Source organism: Xyrauchen texanus, chromosome 42 (assembly GCF_025860055.1).
Source record: "Xyrauchen texanus isolate HMW12.3.18 chromosome 42, RBS_HiC_50CHRs, whole genome shotgun sequence".
Taxonomy (NCBI): Eukaryota; Metazoa; Chordata; class Actinopteri; order Cypriniformes; family Catostomidae; genus Xyrauchen; species Xyrauchen texanus.
Window position 1 is genome coordinate 32717833 of NC_068317.1, and position 17159 is coordinate 32734991.

Consider the following 17159-nt stretch of genomic DNA (forward strand, 5'->3'; position numbering starts at 1 on the left):
TTATTTGCCATCACCCAATTAAATGTTTTCAACAACGTTGGGACCAAAAAATCCTGCATTACTTTGTACCATTCCGGACCAAATCCATCTGCCCCTGCCATCTTCCCGCCCTTTAATCTTTTAATTGCTAAATGGATTTCTTATTGTGGATAATAACTTTTTATTTTGTTCCTCTGTCACTGTTGACAACTTGAGTTCAGACAAGGTATTGATGTCCTGGTTGTCTATATGAGGTTGAGAATATAATTTCTTATAGTCATTTTTTTTCCTGTTCAAATTCTATTTGATAATTTAGGGGATTCTTAATTTTGTGAATGGTTGCTTGCTGTTTCCTGAGCTTAAAAGAAAGGAGTTTCAGTTTTTTTTTTTTTTTTTTTTTTTTTTCCCCCTACCTCATAGTGTTGTCACGATACTAGAATTTCTAACTTCGATACGATACCTTGAAAAATATCGATATTCGATACCATTTTCGATACCACAGAGAAAAAACTGCCACAATATTAAGAGGGTAGAACTGTCAAGAACATGACAATGAGGTATATTTTACATGAACAAAATGTCCTGAGGTATTGCACTTGTTCAAAAGCCTCTCAGATTGCCATACATTCAAAAACCAATAAAGTGCAATCTTTTGTATTTCCAAGTCAAATCAAATCCAATCTCAATGTCAACAAAAGATACTTAAACGTCAAGGGGGGGTTGGGGTTGACTAGCTTTCATAAGGTCTCTCACTCTCTCCTCTCTGCGCGCACGCTTATGTATGTTGTGTGCGCGCTATCTATGTTATCGTGCAGTATGTTCTGTCTCGCATAGTGCTTATAGATTCGGGAGATTTGAACTAAATTGCGGGCATCAGGGAGAAGCTATCAATATCGGGAGACTCCGGAACTTCCGGGAGACTTGGGATGTCTGGCTTCATATCAAAAATATTTCCAGATAGCACTCCTGCTGTGTTCTATTTCAAACAAAACTGGTCGTGGAGCCGCGATGCACTTCGCCATCTTTACATTCACTTCACTTTTGCTATTTAACCAGAGCGAATGAGAGGGTGTGTGTGTGTGTGTGTGTGTGTGTGTGTGTGTGTGTGTGTGTGTGTGTGTGTGTGTGTGTGTGTGTGTGTGTGTGTGTGTGTGTGGTGTTTGTCAACGCGCCTTTGGAGAGAAGTGAAAGTGACAGCTCGGCTAGTATCGATACTTAGGGAAATTAGTATTGGTACCGTTCAGATATTTCAGTATCGATATTTATCGAAATATCGATATTTTTGACAACACTACCTCATAGTACTGTTGTTTTATAAAAATTAGTTTCTGTATGTCCATGGTGTTCAAATCATCTTTTTTCAGTTTTATTATATCTGATTTAATATTACCGTTATGAGACCTAGAATGTTGGTGTTGCAGATCTAACAACTTATCTAAGTGCCGCAGTTTTTGCTGACCTACTTTTTTCAGGTGAGAGGAAATCCCATTTATTTTCCCCCTAATCACTGCCTTAAGTGCATCCCATAGTATTCCTGGAGACATCTCGTCCTTATCGTTATATTCCAAGTACTCCTCTATTTCTTCAAACGCTCTTTAATATCCCTGTAATTAAGAATGTTTGTGTTCAACCTCCATAAGGTAGATCTATTCTTCCTGTTCAGGCAGATGTTGGCGTAAACCGGGTTGTGGTCTGATATAGTACAGGGACCTATTTCACAATTTTTTAACCTAAAGAGGTCATTTCTAAACATGAAGAGATGGTCTAACCTTGAGTAGACATTGTGTGCGCATGAATAGTGGGTATATTCCCTATCAGTTGGATGGCAATCTCTCCACACCAACTAATCCTAATTCGTCCATAAGATGTACCATTCTTTTTCCAATATTTCTCGCATCACCTTTCCCGTTCGAAGAATCCAATTTAGCATTTAATGTGAGGTTAAGATCACCGCCACAATACAATTCCCTGACTTGTTGTTGTTGTTGTTGTTGTTGTTGTTGTTGTTGTTGTTGTGATCTGTTTATACAAGGACCAATTGCTTCCTGGGGGTATATACACGTTTAAGAAACTCAGAGTAATACCATGAATCTTACAGTTACCATTATATATCTTCCCTCCTTATCTTTATATTCTGATATATGTTCATAATTTAGAGCGCCATGCACCAAGATCGCCACACCTCTTCGCCTCCCCGAACTGTGAGAAGAATAAAAGACATGTTTAAAACCAAGCTTGTTCAATTTTTCATGTTCGCTATCAGACAGATGTGTTTCCTGCATAAAAACAATCTGAGCTTTATCCCTTTTAAATTTAGATGGGGCTTTTTACCGGATTATGTAAGCCATTAACATTGATACCATTTTCACTGATCTGCTACTCATCTAAATTATAGAACGAGTACACACGTTTTAATAGGCTCTCCGCACACCCTTGTAAACACTGAACATGGAACTCGTGAACATGACATAAAAAAAAAATCAAACTGAGGAAGTTCTAACTTCCAAGGTAGGGATCACTGAGGTGGACCTCACTTTCCCAAAGGCATAGGTGAGGTCCTCTTGAAGGCTGAGTTTTTCTTTGTAACCGGGGTCCCGCCTCTTGTTCGCAGCGCTGCTCCCCGCTCCTCTGCCAACTCTGCTCCACGTCAGCTGCTTCAGTTGCTCCAACGCTGTTTCTGGCGATCCGATGACCTTCACCGCATAGCCTCTTCTGGACATATCTGCAGTAGCTTCCACAACTGTGTTGTAAATTTTAGTTTCTTCAGTGTATTTCACCTTCAGCCTAGCTGGAAAGAGTTTGAAAGGGGATCTGCTGCTCTTTCAGAATCTTGCACACCTCTGCGTATTCTCTTCGTTTCTTTAGGATGAGAGGAGGATAATCATGGTCAACTTGTTTACCATTCCAGATAAATCCTTTTTTCTGCCATGCCTTACAAAGTTCTTTGGTCTTAAAGCTGAGGAATTTCACAATAATAGAGCGTGGGGGTGCATCGTCTGGCGGTGGTGGGCCTAGAGAGCGACGTGCCCGTTCGACGCATATGTCAAGCTCATCTTGGGACGTCACGCAGCAACTTCTCCACAAAATCACTCATTGTTGGAGAGTCCCACTCTGCTATCTCTGGTACCCCGTAGACTTGGACATTTTCCCTTCTCGTACGACTCTCCGTCCATTAATTTATCCTCCAACCTTATTTGTAACTTTATTATTTCCATCATGGCGTCCTCGCATTCTCGCGCTCATCTTGGACATTTCTTCCTTAATTTCCCCCAAACTCGCATTGTTTTCTTGGCAAAAGTCTCAATTCCTGAAGTACCACATCTATGTTGGCCATATCGATTCACCGTGCGGTAGCGGTCCACCAGTATGCAGCCTCGTGTCAAGCAGTGAATCACATTAGCGTTAGCAGGAAGGCTATCACTGTATTCCCAGGTTTAAGCACCCACTATATTGCTCCATCGAAGCGTTAGTTTTGGTGTTTCGCTTACCCCCTCATTTATCTACCTCCTAAGCTCAAATTTGCTTTGTCTTAACGGGGTGAAGTTTTAAATTTCATAGGTTTCCTTAGGAGCCCTTTCACAGTGCTGCCATCACGGTGGCGTTCAAACCGGAAGTCCCTCAACTTTTAATTCTCTAAACCTTTGTGGTTTGATCTTTTTTTTCTTTGAGCAAGACGCTCTTTCCCGGTGTTTGGGCACCCTTCTCCCAATAGTTGCGGAGTCGGTCAAGCATCTGCTTCAGCCATGGGGCCCGGTGTTTGTGCACCCACTCACCTCTTCTCCTGAGGTGAGTCACTATCTCCTGATACTTCTCCTAACTATCTCCTGATAGTTGGGGAGTCAGTCAAAGCGCTTTACACTGTCCCATCCACACTCACGTTCACTGGCGCAAGCCTGCAATTGGGAGCTACTCAGGGTTCAATGTCTTACACAAGGACACTCTGGCATGTGGAGCTGTGTGGGCCGGGATTCGAACCACCAACCCTGCGATTGGTAGCTGACCCGCTCTACCATCTGAGCCACAGCCGCCACTGTTGGTAGTAAAGATGGTAAGGCACTGATGGATGCGTACCATGAACTGGAATGTTTTCTGTTTCGACAGATGCCTGGTCGCAAACTTCTTTAATACCCTTATGGTCTTTTTGCCGCTCTGGCCCGTTGCTGTATACGTCGATTCGTCCGCCAAATTGGACCAGGCAAGACTGCACCATAAACAAATACAAGTAAATGGAGGAGCTGCGGTTTTTATGGATAAAAGGCACAATGAGTTCCAGGGCTTTGAATGTTATAAGTAACACTGTTCTATATTACAGAGATATACTAAACTATAATAATGAGCCTTTAAAATATACAATTTTATAGTTTCTGAATTTTATGTTGCAAGAACAGGATCGTCTATGAGTGCCACACATGACCTCAGACATCTCAGCTCAGGAGGTGCTTTTGAGTTCATTCGCTTTATTTCCACTAGTGCCTGAGCAATATATCGGTCGGCCGATATTAGCCTTTCACTGATATTGGTGTATATGTTTACTTGTATGCAGCGATAAGAGAACTTTCTCTGAACATATAATGCAGAAAAAAATGCTTTACAATTGGTGTCATAGCATATTTTGTCCAGCAGAGCGCCCTCCGACTCCATTGTTTACAGAGCGGACTCTGAACTGATGGTGGCTCTGCAGACAGGGCGGAGTTCAGCGTGTGTTGCTAACTGAGAATGCAAGCTTGTAGTACCACCTGTTTACTCCAGAGGGCAGTAAGTGAAACTTCAGCTGTGTGAGCAACACTCAGTTTATACAGGGAACAAAACACTTCAGCAGACCGAAGAACACAAACATGCGTCACGTTCTTGTGATCAAAACACTTGGAGTGCAAATTTGAACTTTAAAATTGTATTACTTGTAATTGGCACAGGAGAAACGGGTTACAATCAGGATTCATTGTTTTTTGCAGTGTTATTGTTTGCAATAATATATTATTTTGCAAATATATGTGACATGACTTCGTCAGACATATAAAAAAAGATTTCACTAATTAAATATACATACCTGTGCATGTTTCTGACTCCTGACTCTTTTTCTCTTTGCGGGTGGGGGGGTCGTTCTCTGACTGTCGTTCTCTGACTGTCATCCTCTGACACGCTGCCCGGTGGGTCATGGGAATAACGCAGCTGGATCGCGGGTCTGCATCGTTTACGGTCTGAACTAGGACGGTATCTGATCGTCTTTGAACCTCCGACTTTCGTTCTTGATTAATGAAAACATGCTCTGAAAGTGCTCGTGGCAGTGCGCCTCAACGGTCAAATACACTTCGAAGTTGTTAAAATGCTCGTCTTGTCGAGGTATTGATGTAAACGCAGAGTTGCGTCTAAAGTGAATTAAAGCAGCGAGATTAAACAAAGGCATTTGTGTCAAAACATCGGACCTTTGCTCATTCTGCAGCTTCAGGTATTTCTTATTTTAATTCTGTTAAGCTCAGCAAATTCACCTCTTCTGTGGTAAAAGAAAAAAGTAAAACTACTTTTGCAAACTTGTCCTAGGCCTTTTGACTGATCATAACCAAACCAGTGCAGAAATGTGCGGTGGAGTCCCAATATTAATAATTATAAACAAATGTTGAACTTTCATTTCAGCATGGCCACGCCCATCCAAAATGTCCGTAGAATGCAGGGCCAGTTTTAATTAATTGTCCATAACTTTTGAAAGGCAACAGCTATCTTCACCAAATTTGACACTAATGTAGCGCATCATCCTGAGGACACTTGGTTGTGTTAATAATAATTTGAACAAACATGAAAATGGTTCTTTCTATTAGGCTGTTGCCCCGATTGACTTGAAATTTTGAATGTAGCCTATTTGTTCAACGTCAATACCCAAGAGGACTTTTTCATATCCAAAACAATACGGTCGCCATTTAGCCAAGTAAAGAAATATAGAGCGGAGCATCATCAGCATACAGTGGAAACTAATTCCATGTTTTCTAATAATATTTCCAAGGGGCAGCATGTATAATGAAAACGGCAGGGCCGAACACGGATCCTTGCGGAACTCCAAACTTAAGCGGAGTTTGATTTGATGGTTCCTCGTTTACACAAACAAAATGGTAACGGCCAGACCAGTAGGATCTAAACCATCTTAATGCCTGTCCTTGAATACCAATGTAATATTCTAATCTACGAGTATGTCATGACCTAGAAGTGTCGAAAGCAACACTAAGATCTAGTAAAACTATGCGCGAAATGCAGCCTGGTGTCATGACCGGCACAGTGAATCGATGGGTTTGCAAATACGATGTCATTCACCGATGGCAGTGGCCGATGATTATCTGTTTATATACGTTGGTTATTTGCAGTCGACTTGGACAACAGTTGCCTACCCAGCTGCAGATTCAGAGGAGATCCAACAGGTGGTGCTATAATACCAACACCAAAGCGTTCAATTCTGGTGACTTTGAGAAGCATTTATTTATTTTCTCCAGTAGGAGTAGCTTTCATGTAACCATTGGCTAAAGCATTTCTTCCAGTAACCGTTCAGACAGACGTGTTTTTGCTCTAAAAAAGCAAAACTCACCACAACGAATAGAGCAGAACGCAGGAGTCTCGAGACGCGTTTATATCATTTGAAGTTTTTTAACTTGAGACAGCGTCTAAAAATGCTGCGCTCCCATGACAGATGCTAAAAACACATTCATCTAGTGAATGTTTACATGGAGCCCCTTGTTCACATGATGTCGCACTAGCTGAAGTTTCTCAAAGTTACCTCTCAAAAAGACAGGCTTTTGTTTCAGTTGACAGTAGGTAAATGTACAGTGTATCTGTATGCATAAATATTCAGATGCTGTTTTACTGTGAAAAACTTCATGATTAAGTACAATTCGTTCAGCCCATTTTGCAAGCCTGTTTGGCCAATTCACTGAAAAGAACCAACTCAAAAGAATAATTCATTTGCAAATTGTTAGGCAATGACAATAAAGGCAATAATAATAATAATAATAATAAATTGGTCATTGCTAGTTCTTTTAAAGAGCCAACAGAAATACGGGGCACATTTCATGATTGGTGAAATATTCTGAGTAAATATTTCTCAGGTCAGTCAGAGCGCTCATGGTACACACAGTGTGTACAGCCGTACAGCTGCAGGTGCCACTGGCCGTTCACTTGTAAAAGTATGGGAAGGTGTTTCCTAAGAGGCCAATGTTCAGCCCCATGTTTAAACCTACTGTAAGTTTGTGCTTAATGGAAACAAGAACTTTGTATTCTGTATGAAAAACACCAAGAGCTGAAAGATAGCCCTATTTATGTTTGTATTCATTGTTATTTTATTGCTTTTATAATCACTTTTACGTTTTAATTGAATATTTGTTTCACAAATAATTTGTTGGGCTATGTACTGATTCTTCTCAGAGTTTGCAGATGTATAGCAGGATAAAAAGGATCTTGAAAAGTTATTTTTCACAAAAAGAATCTTTGTCATGTGAATGAAGGTTATATTAAATGTTTCATAAATTTGTATGATTGAATTTGTGTTCATTCAAAGCTAGTGTGATTCAGGGCTGAAAGACTTAAACAGCTCATTTATTTTTATAATGAAGATATTTTGTTTCGCTGGCTAAAAAAGGGGATTGAATAAACACATTTTTTTAAACATCGGTATTGGCCCAGAATTTCTCAATTGATGCATCTCTACTTTGTACAGAAAGTTATTTGTATTAATAATTATTAATTGTCCCATAGTATTTGCTGCTGGATTTAGGGTTGGTTATCCAGTGTAAAAAATGTATACTGCTTTGTCCACTGAACGGCTTGTTAAAAGCATGTATTTATTGGACTGAATGCTGATGCAGAAGTGGCTGCACTCATGTAAAGCCTTCCTCCTGTGAAGACCTACTTGGGGAAAGACCAGTGAGTCTATCCGAGCAAGGACACCGACGCCACTCACCATAGCACTTGAGTGTTTTTGGTTTTCTCTTACTATTTTACTTCTACATACTAACATGGCTAGTTCACAAATAACACATGGCTTCAAGCACATCCTGTTATCTGTTATAGACAGTTCACAAGATACAGATGCAAGAACAAAAGCAACCTACGGCCACTGCAGCACCTGCTCCGCTCTCGTTCTCAGTGGGACTCTGGAACCGCCAGTCTCCTGTGAGCAAAGCTGCATTCATTCCAGCCTTTGCCACACAGTCCACCCTCAGCATCCTGGCACTGACGGAGACATGGATACGTCCTGATGATACAGCAACACCTGCTGCTCTCTCGACATACCGGTAGGGGTGGGGGAACAGGTTTGCTCATTCATAATCACTGACTTTTTCACCACAGGCTTCACTGTGACAATACATCTTTTGAATTCCATGCCGTTACTACAATGCATCCCACAAAAATAGTTGTTGTCATCTATCGCCCTTCAGGTCAGCTGACAAGCTTGCTTTCTTGAGGACTTGGATGTCCTGCCTCTTGACAGAGGATGGCAGGCCACTTGTGGTCCTTGGCGATTTCAACATACACCAAGACAAGCCCCAGGCCACTGAACTCTTCTGGCCTCATTTGATTTGGAAAGACTACACACCACAGCAACTCACAGACCGGGCAACCAGCTGGACCTCATTTTACACGTAACTTTACCACCTCAAATATTCTTGTTACACATTTGCATGTCTCTGATCACTACTTTGTTCAATTCAACCTGATTCTCCCATCTATAGTAAAACCGACTCAACCTTTGGTGTCCTTTCGCCGTAACCTCCGTTCCCTCTCGCCCTTCCACTGATGCCTCTACCTCTCTTCCCGCAATAAATGTATTCATCAGCAATACATTCACAGCACCACACCCTGTCAAACACCTGGCTCCTATATACAACTGTTCTTTGTTCTCCTTTAACTGACACTGAGGACTCTAAACTCCTCTCCAACCACCCCACCACCTGTTCCCTTGACCCCATTCCATCACACCTTCTCCAGGTCATCTCTGAGTCCATCCTACCTGCACTTACATAATTAACACATCTCTACTTACAGGCACCTTCCCCACTACATTGAAATGCCTCACAAGACAAGCTGCTGGATGACAATCAGTCAGGCTTCAAAAGTGGACACTCCACCGAGACTGCCCTGCTGTCTGTCGCGGAGTCGCTGAATCCAGATCATCCGTTCTGATTCTGCTGGATCTTTCTGCAGCCTTTGACAGTCAACCATCAGATCCTTCTCTCCACCCCCTCTACTCTGGGCATCAGAGGAACTGTGCTTGACTGGTTGACCTATCCTTCAGATAGCTCCTTCAAGGCCACATTAGTTACTTGCTGGGGTACCTCAGGGATCAGTGCTTGGGCCACTTCTCCATATACACATCATCATTGGGACCTCTCATTCAGTCACATGGTTTCTCTTACCACTGCTACGCTGACGAGACGCAACTCTACTTGTCTTTTCAGCCCAACAACACCACAGTGACCGCTGTAATCTCTGCCTGGATGAAGCCTTTGACAGTCAACCATCAGATCCTTCTCTCCACCCCCTCTACTCTGGGCATCAGAGGAACTGCTTGTTACACCACTCTTTGTCTCTCTCCTCTGGCTGCCGGTTGATGCCCGTTTTAAATTCAAGGCTCTGATGCTGGCATTCAAAACCAGTCACTGGGTCTGCTCCAGCATACCTGAAATCATTTATGCAGATCTACACTTCCGCCAGAAGCCTGCAGTTGGCTAAGGAACGTCGCCTTGTACCAACACAGAGGCACCAAAACCCTTTCCCGGACTGTTTAATCATAACACATTAGTGGATAGACCTTCCCAACTCAATCTGTGAAGCTGACTCACTCTGTCTTCAAAAAACATATTTTCCAAGAGCATTTAACCAGTCACTAAAATAAATAATTATTGTTGCACTTAAATCTGTGTTGAATGCTATTCTGATGCTATTGAAACTTTAGTATGGCACTTCTCATACCAATGTCCCCTTAAGATGATTCACTTATGTTTTACAGTAAAATATAGACCTAAATGGTTTTAATAAAAGACTTTCATGGTAAGATTGACATTTACATGGAATTACTCAGACTTCTATTGCTAAAAATCAACTGCCACATAAACCAAAAACAGAGAAACAAAGAGTGATAAGAATTTGTCAATGTACCCATGTAGTGATTGAAAGTGTAGAGTGAGCGTTGAAAAGCAAATGTAATAACAGTGTTAGATAAAAGACAAGACTGTATACTCGCGTTACGAGTCCTGGCATGAGTTGGTTGCTGATCATTTGGACAACGTTGACACATTAAAACACACAGTACATGTTAAATACCACATACACACACAAACTAGGTTTAATAACATGCACACGATTGCAAGTGCACAATAACATTTAATGACGCTAAACACACTGTGCCTGACAGCACACGCAAAACAAAGTCTCTGCAAAATCTGCTGCTTTTGCTCAAACACTTGGTTTTGGCAGTCGTGGGGTAGGCTTTTCTATTGATTGTAAATTAATTGTCATTGGTTACTTACCCTTTTCCGGAAGTCAAACAAATGACAAAATAAGTAGTGGAGTGTAGTGGTCTAAACTGCAGTACTGGTAATCAGAAGGTCACTGGTTCGATCCCCACAGTCACCATCATTGTGTCCTTGAGTGAGGCACTTAACTCCAGGTTGCTCCGGGGGGATTGTCCCTGTAAGAAGGGCACTAAGTCACTTTGGATAAAAGCGTCTGCCAAATGCTTAAATGTAAGTAAAATAAATAGAAATAAAGTAGGGGAGTAGGAGGTGTTTACATTACAAAAATAATCCTTCAAGTAATTCACATATTTTGCTTTGGGACTTTTCATCCCACTCAACGTCTCACATACTCACCGGTACAAGAAGTGCGTTTATATGCACATTAAAAATTTGGTAACGGCAGGGAGATGAGTGTCGGATCCAAAGATTGAGCACCGTATCGTCCAATGATCGAGAGAGAGTACCTGGTGGTACAAAATGATCTAACAATTATTAACTCCTTCTCTAAATTCAGTCAATTGGTCTAAATCTGAAGCTTTGTCTCTGACAGCGTACTGCACAATAACGACTTCCAGTGGCCCAAACAGGGCATTAAGAATTTGGGCATTTTATTCCCAGCAAATTTGTGTGATTTAAAGTTCATTTTGACCCCTTAATAAAAAGGTTTTCAAGTGATGTGAGCTTCATTACATTTATCTATGATTGGGAAGGTTAATGTTATTAAAATGAAAGATTTTCCAAAATTAAACTACCTGCTTCAATCTCTCCCTGTAGATGTCCCCCTCTCTTATTTCAAGCTATTTGATATCATAGTGAAGACCTTCATTTGGAATGGTAAACGTCCCAGATTACATTTCAACAAGTTACACAGTCCGATTGACGACAGGTGGGCTAGGCCTACCCAAGATTTTGTTTTATTATTTTACATTCAGTCTCAGACATGCGGCTCATTGGTCGCTTCCCCCTGAGAGAGCCCCTCCCTGGGTTTGTATTGAACAGGAAGTTCTTGCCCCCATTTTGCCATTGCAAATTAAACTATCCAGAAAAGTTAAGTCACACCTCGTTATCTCACATTTGCACGCGGTGTGGACAAAAGTGTCCAGAGTGTTTGATTCAGACATTTATTTTACGGCTGAACCCAAAATGACATATTAATAAATCCTGTTTCTGCTGGTCAGAGTGACTGTGAGGGAGGTTAATATGCTCGCTGACCGATATGAGAGTGGAGTGTTGAGATCTTTTGAAAATATGGTTCAACATTTTAGGATTTCCAGATCTCAGTTCTTTCTGTATTTACCTCTACACCACCTGTTCTGTACTATTTTTGGGGGTAGCATACAGGATTATTAAGGGTTATAAATTCATTACATATGGATAATTCTGTTCAATCTATTCTTGTCTTTGTTGGAATCAATAAACAATTATAATAACAAAAGAATAATCACGTAAATAAATAAATACGTATGGCAAAGAAAGACACTTGTTGCAGAAGAATTGCTGCTAAAAATCTTTCGCAGAGATTAAAAGGGATCATGTAACCCAGATTACTAGAGGTAGTAACAGAGATTAAATAATTGTAAATTAAATAACAGATTAAAGGCATGAAAGATGCTAACAGAGTGAATATAAGGCAGCAAATGCATCATTCTTATAAAAATGCATCACTATAAAATATTGAAGGTTATAAATATCTCCAATAGTGATATGTTTAATCTTGTGAAGTATCCAATGAGATCGCGCCTTGAGTGACGTCACTCAATTTCCGCTATTGCGCCTTTTTAACGGCGCGACTGCAGCAAGTTCACTCTTTTCCACGTGAACCTCTGATGCGAGCGGATGTCTGTAGCTGCTCCGGGAGATTCAATGCTCCAAAATCACACATATGTATGATTTTATATATATATATAACGGTTCAGAGAAGCAGAGAATGTTTGAAAGAGACATCTTGGTATGTGAATCATCCGGAAATTACCTGGATCTTCCAATGTGCTTGTAAATAACACTTGATTTCCTTGGTGAGTTCAAATGTCTTTTACTTAAAACACACTTAATATGACCTTTGTCTGTCTTATCAAATGATTAATGTTTATTTGATGCAGTATTAATTATTCGGCATAAGTGTAATTGTTTCTCTTTAACAACAATGTATTGCACCGAGTCATATACATGGATATAATGAGTTTTATTAGGAATTGTTTTGAAGTTGAATGGATGTGTAGTGTTCCAAATCTACTTTGGTCACTAGCAGATTAGCAGCTAATTCCCTTTCCGATGACTCCAGATAATCGATCAGTTTCTTGACATCTGCCACTCTTGTAACCATATCAGTGACTTTCGTCTCCGTGGTATTGATCGATCGACATATTACAGCAAGATCCCAGTCAGCAAGGACCTTCACCAGCATTGACACATTCAGTAATTCTCCTAGCACACATCAAGGAAATTTCACTGATCCTGGTATAACAACTGGGTCCTCCAATTGAGTGGCAACCTGTGGCCATGCCAAATAGTCCTTGTGCATGAGGAAACATTTAGGAAATATATTTTAAGTGACTACTAACAAACACTTGTTGTAAAACTATATTTTGTTTGGGTGGGGACAAAGTAAACCGGACCTACGGTGCTGCCGTCTTGACGAGTGCTCCGGGATGCTTTCGCTTCAAGTGTTCGTTCATTGCGGTTGTACGGCTGTCAGAAACCATTTCCAATTTGCATATCTTACACAGCATCACATTGTTGGGTCTCTGGCTAAAATACTCCCACGCTTTAAATCACCATGGGTAAGTTTTGTTTTAGCTGCAGTTTGTTCTTTGGGGAATCCATGCTTAAACCGGGTGATGCCATTTTAATCATTACATTGCAACACACCGCATGTTGAGCAAATCAACGTTTTTCTGTAATCTATTACGTCGATGAATCGTCCCAGCCCTAGTTAATAATATTAAGAGGTTCTGAAATGACAGGAGATACCTCTTTTAAGAGCCTAGTTGGTATTGGATCTAACAAACATGTTGTGGCTTTTGATGTTTCGATTAGTTTTGTTAGCTCTTCTTGCCCCGATGATTGCATAATTCCAATTTTATTCTGGATTATTTCAATTTGATCTGTAAAGAAATTAAAGTCATTACTCTTGTGCTGCGATGTAATATCTGGTTCTGCATCGCTCTCATTCTGCACAAATCCAAATGTTCCCATATTAGTGATTATAAAACTTTGTTTACAAAGGAAATAATGCAGTTAGCAACAGTTTCATACCACCTTTCATTAAGATTGAATGAATATTGTGATGTAAATTGTATTTGGATTCCTTTTCTTATGTGCAATGATCCCATTTTTCTTTTTTCCAACAGAGAACACGCCGTGATGGACAGCTGCGGAAAGTTAAAACGCCCAAAAAATGCCCCATGTGCAAAATTGCCTACGGTGACATCATTGCCTGATGGATCGTAATGTGAGTATACAGTCTTGTCTTATCTAACACTGTTTATTACATTTTGCTTTTCAACGCTCACTGAACCCTTCGAAGTGCAAGCATGCAGGTGATCATTTTCTAATCGATGCCAATTAATAATTAAGATATAAATAATAAACTACTTTTGCATGCATGACCCATTAAAAATGTGCACACACACAAACATACAGATTTCAGAGTCATTAAATGTTTTATTGTGTACTTGCAATCGTGTGCATGTTATTAAACCTAGTTCATGTGTGTATGTGGTATTAAACATGTAGTGTGTTTTAATGTGTCCAGGTTGTCCAAATCCGCAGCAACCAACTCATGCCAGGACTCGTAACGTGAGTATACAGTCTTTTATCTAGTCTGTCATGGTACCAAAATCTTAGTCGTCAACACTAGAGGCCGCTGTACAGTGTGTATATAATATTTCTTGTAGAATACAGGTGCACCTTGAATAACAATGGCTTTTTTTTTTTGTTGAGAAATGAGCGGGCGGATCTTGTCACCAGGGCAAAAAAAAACGTGCTGTTCTCCTGGACCTTCAAAGGTTACGCAGGAGTGAACCAGAAATACCCATTCAGTCAAATCTTGATTTTGAGATGGAGGAAAGTCTGGAGGATGTTCAGGGTGAGGGTGGGCCAGACCACAACTGTACACAATGCAAAAAATACAAATCCCAAATTTGTAAACTAAAGAAAACCATTAAAGTATTAAGAAGCTGTTTGGTGTTTATTTTTCTAGTTGACTCCTCCAGAGGCATCTGACAAACCAGAAAACCTTCCGATGTGTGGTACATATACATCAGTGCCTTACCATCTTACTTTATTACTTCCCTTGCTGTTCTCATGTTGTTTTTACAGAGAAAGTTCTTGATGTATGGTTTAATTACATCACATCGGACAACCACCAGAACAATTGTAAAACGTATAAAATTAATGCATATGACTCCAGTGGTTGATGTCAAACTGTTCAAATGTTATATCAGTTATAGTAAAAATGCCCACAATGTACATGTTAGTTTAAAAATTCCTTTTAACTTTTTATATTGGCACTGCTGAATTTCTGTCCTCATCTACCTTGTTGACCTCTTGGACAAAGGCACAGCATGCAAAATTTCAAGTCATTCAAACAAACACTTCCATAGTTGGAGACATTTCTAGAATTGTAATTATTATTATAGCGCCACAAGTAGCCAATCCCAGACAAATTTATCTTGTCCTCACTTTGATCCCCTACAGATTTGTCTCAAGTTTGGTTGAGATTGCTCATTGCGTTCAGCAGTTGTATAGCCTGAAGTGTTTTAGGCTCCAAGATATTTTTTGGATAATTATTGATATAGGGACTCCAAACAGTCTTTATAAACTGGTTTCATTTTGATCAGACGAAAAACCTTCGACTTGTTCACAAAAGTATTCTTTTCAAATAATTGAAGCTAAAACGATGATTTGATTGACGGCAATAGTTCAGAGTTGTTCAGGGTGAGGAGACCCATCTATTTATATTAATTACTTTGGTACATGTAGCCGTTTATGCTCCTAAAATGTGATAAATTCAATTCAAATTGTGACCCTGAGTTGAATAAGCCCATGTTTCGTTTCGATCGGCCATTTGTAATCTTGTCTAAAAGCATTTCATTTTTAATGGCTAATGGTGACCGTATTGTTTTAGATATGCAAATGTCCTCTTGGGTAATGATGGGGTGTTGGACGAAGAGGCTACATTTAAAATTCCAAGTCATTCGTGGCAACGGCCTCATAGAAGGAACCGGGATACTTTGCACTTCTGGCAGCTAATGTTAAACAACTTTATACCATTAATGGCATGCACCTGATCACCTAGATGTGGTCGTAAGCTGTTGAGTCCTTTTCAATATTAAGTCTATCAATATCATGCATTTATTTTTTTGGTTAAATTGTGATTTTATTGTCCAGCACTAGTTCACCATTTCATCATGCATTACAATTTTCTACTGTCTTGTTTTTGATATTAGGATGATACACCAGGTCCCACGGCTGAAGCAGATGCTTAACCGGCTAGAAAATGAACGATTTAAAGCGTTTTTATGTACCAAGGTCACTGAAAGAGCATCTTGCTCTAAGAAAAAAGTTAATTTAACATTTTTTTATTTTATTTGAAATACTTATGTTTGTGTGTGCACATTTTTAGAGTCATTAAATGTTTTATGTGTACTTGCAATCGTGTGCATGTTATTACACCTAGTCTAGTTCATGTGTCTAGTGGTATTAAACATGTACTGTGTGTTTAATGTGTCCAGGTTGTCCAAATCCGCCACAACGTGCTCAGGCCAGGGATGGTAACGAGAGCAAATGGTCTTGTTTAGGGGTTCAAGTGTTGTAATTGTAAGGATTTTTATTATTTTTATTCTGCCATAAAACTGACCGTACAGTCCAAATCCGTAAGTCGTAGAGAGCTGAGACTTTGAGGGAAGGTAGTCCCCCAGAGTACTACAGCGTATCAAAGTTTCGGCCCGATTGTCCTCAAGGTGGCGCTATAGTGATAGTTTCCATTTTGGCCCAGAACTCCTAAACCTTTGTTGCACACTCAAGTGTCTTACATCATTGAATTCATTGGCTCAAGCCGAACAAAACTGGTATCTCCGATTTCATTTCAGTCATCAATGTCCGTGCTAATTTGCATATTGAAAAAAAACAAAAAAAAATTCGAACTCCTACGTCATATGTGTGATTCGCATGAAAATTGGGTTGTCTACTATGAACCCTCCTGACAAAAATGTATCAAAGGAATTTTGATTCTCTGTGTTGTGAAGATAGAAGCCAACGAATTAGTCCGGCATCGTCCATTTTGTGTGTTGACAATAACAAAACAAAACGGCCGAATATTACAATTCTTGATAAACGTAGACGAGGACATTTTGAGGATGCACGCTAAGTCGCAAAAAATGTCGACTATAGGGGGCACTACAAAAAATGAATAACTCTGCAACCTTATGATCAATGAAGTTGAAAATTGTTGTGCATCTAGTAGGGGTCAATAGGCTAACATATCCTACAATGTCAATCGGACAAATAAAAAAACATGGCCGCCAGCAGCCAATCAAATTTCAGCAGGTACATCAAATGTGAATGGCCGACTGTTATGAAACTTGAGATAATTGTAGACCGTGTTAGAATGAGGCAGTGTACCAAGTTTTATGAAAATTGGCCACAAGGTGGCGCTATCACAAGGACATTTACGTTTTCACCTAT